We start from the raw sequence: 3,265 nt of genomic DNA, 5'->3' as shown, positions 1-3,265 counted from the left end.
CTTCTGAAGGTTCCAGTGAGCACTGTTGGGGCCATAATTCGGAAGTGGAAAGAACATCATTTCACCATAAACCGACCACGACCAGGTGCTCCTCGCAAGGACAGAGGAGTGAAAAGAATTATCAGAGTTGTCCAAGAGCCAAGGACCACTTGTGGAGAGCTTCAGAAAGACCTGGAATTAGCAGGTACGTTTGTTTCAAAGAAAACATTAAGTAGTCACTCAACTCAACCGTCATGGCCTATATGCACGCTCACCATGCAAGACTCTACTGCTGAAGAAACAGCATGTTGAAGCTCCTTTAAAGTTTGCTGCACAACATTTAAACAAGCCTGTGAAATACTGGGAGAATATAGTCTGGTCAGATGAGACCAAAATTGAACTGTTGGGATGCCATAATCAGTGTTGGGTATTGCATTACATTTTCAGTAATGCAGTAGTGTAACGCACTACTTTGAAAATGCCTGTAATTTATTACAGTTACTAACAAAATCTTACATTCGTTACTTGCGTTACAATTAATCAGGACCTTTCAGAGAATAGTTGTGGGAAGACGGAGCAGAGACGCATGACGGGGAAAAACAAAGACGTACGCATCGCAATGACGTTGGGACGTCACGACATACATAGTCACAGGGAGGGAAGAACAACAACATGGCAGAGGCGGAGGTGGAGGAGAACATGACGATATCATTTTATGGATGGAAGTTTGCACATTATTTTTCTTTTGTTGCGAGAAAGGACAAGAACATAACAGTTGGGTGCAAGCTATGCCTGGGCCACAAGACACTGTCTACTGCTGTGAACTCAACGTCAAATCTTTCCAAGCACTTACAAAGACAACACGCAGGCATTAAGCTAGAAGCTAAAGAGCCCCAGAGGGATGGTGCAGCCAGTTTGGTGTCGACGCCGTGTAAGCAGGCTCGGCTTGAACTTCACCGCCAGGCAACCACTACAAAGGCTGAGGTAAACAAACTTGTAGCAGCATACATAGTGAACGATGTGTTGCCAATCTCAACAGTTGAGTCCCCGTCTTTCTGAAAAATTCTGAGCAAAATACCGACAACAGGAGGTGAACTGGTACCACCGGACAGAAAAATATTTTCAAAGTACCTGGACCAGTGTTATGTCAAGATGGAAAATGAACTGAGAAAAACGTTTGAGGGCTTGGAGTATGTGTCAACCACTGCAGATATTTGGACCTGTCATAACAAAAGTTTTTTTGGGCATGACAGCACATTGGATCAACCCAGCTAACTTTAAAAGAGAAAAGGCTGCTATTGCCTGCAAATGGATAAGAGGAAGACACACATACGATGACGTGGCAAGTGAAATTGAACAAATCCATTCAGCGTTTGGACTAACACAGAAGGTAACAGCCACTGTTACAGATAACGGGTCAAACTTTGTTAAAGCTTTTAAGATGTATGAGGCAACAGCAACAGATTCAGATGAGGAGGATGGGGATGAAGAGACGGTGTTTACTGATATTGAAGAAGTCCTATCTAGTGGCACTGGCACCTCAGAAGGACAATATACTCTGCCCCCTCACATTATTTTTTTTATTTATTTATTTACTGTTATTTTACCAGGCAAATCCCATTGAGATCTCAGATCTCTTTTTCAAGGGCGGCCTGGGCCTGAAGGCAACCTATTGTACATGTTTTTGTGTTGTGGGGGAAACCGGAGTACCCGGAGAAAACCCACGCAAGCACGAGGAGAACATGCAAACTCCGCACAGAAAGACCCCAGGTCCGAACCGGGGATCGAACCCAGGACCTTCTTGCTGTGAGGCGTCGGTGCTAACCACTGAGCCCCATTAGATCAGTGTGTGTGATGCACATTAGATGTGCATCACACACACTGAACTTAATTTCTACAAATGATGTTGACAAATGGCTGTCTGCAAATCCTGAGTCCAAGTCCGTGTACAGAAGTGCCACTGCYAAGTGTTCAGCCCTCTGGACAAAGAGCAGCCGTTCAACTGTAGCCTCTGAGCTGGTTGAAAAGATATGCAAACGTAAACTCATTGTTCCAGTAACAACAAGGYGGAACTCATTCCATGATGCCCTGTCCTGCATAACTAATATTCCCATTGCAGACTTAAACTCTTTGTGTAYCCAACTTGACATTAAAGGCCTCTCTGAACGTGAATATACTTTTCTTAAAGAGTACTGTTCAGTCATGAAACCCCTCACTGTGGCTTTGGACATACTGCAAGGTGAAGATAACTGCTATTATGGCAGCCTTTTGCCTACACTGGAAATTTTGATGTCCAAACAGTTCTCTCAAGAATGACAGCGAGTATGCCATATGTCATAGTGCAGGTAAGTGTCAAATAATTTAATTTAATATGTTTAACTCTTTTATACTCTATCTTATATTTTTTATATGCATTTACAGGCCATCAAAATAAGATTCGGTCCAGTGTTGGAGAGCCATAATGCTTTGCTCGCTGCAGTCACACTCCCAAAGTTCAAAGTGAGGTGGCTGAAAGAAGAGCTGCGGAGAGATGCCTTAAAGACACTGCTAACCAGAGAGTGCCTGTCATTACTTCAGAGTTGTTGCCAAACACGTGATGAAGACCTGTGTGTGCCACAGACGTCTACCTCCTTGAACAAAAGTGAGCTTGACTTTTTCATCTTTGAGGAAGAAGATGCAGCACCTCCTGACTGTGAGAGGGAAGTATTTAATTACTTAAAGTCAGGTTCAGAAATTGAAATCTTGAATAACTTTCCGAACATAAAGTCTTTATTAGTTAGATATAACACTGCAACACCCTCAAGTGCACCAGTGGAGAGGCTTTTCAGCCTGGGCAGTCTGGTGCTCACTCCAAGAAGGAACAGGTTGTCTGACAAGCGATTTTAAAACTGTTGCTTATGAGGTACAACCACCTGTTTGACAAACCTGCTCTGTTAATGTAGAGGTAAACATCTATTTGAAGGTTTAGGTTGTATTAGCTAGTATATTTGTTGTCAGAGCTATTACTTAATATGTTTACGTTCTAATACAATAAGSGTTACTCAACTCAGAAAACAACATTTGAAAAGACTGTCACATTTCAGATGTTTTATTTAGATTTTTTTTTCAGCTGTCATGGACAGTGTCTTAATTTATTTATAATATGTTTGCACTACTGCAAGGTTGACAAAACAACGAATTCAATGTTAATTTTACTTTACCAGATTTATGTTTTGATATGGCTTTTGAATGCCAAGTTTATTTTTGCCAAGTTATAAGATGCTGAAATTTAAATAAAGTTTAACAT

Source organism: Austrofundulus limnaeus, unplaced genomic scaffold (genome assembly GCF_001266775.1).
Source record: "Austrofundulus limnaeus strain Quisiro unplaced genomic scaffold, Austrofundulus_limnaeus-1.0 Scaffold4, whole genome shotgun sequence".
Classification (NCBI taxonomy): Eukaryota; Metazoa; Chordata; class Actinopteri; order Cyprinodontiformes; family Rivulidae; genus Austrofundulus; species Austrofundulus limnaeus.
This window is presented reverse-complemented; position numbering follows the sequence as displayed.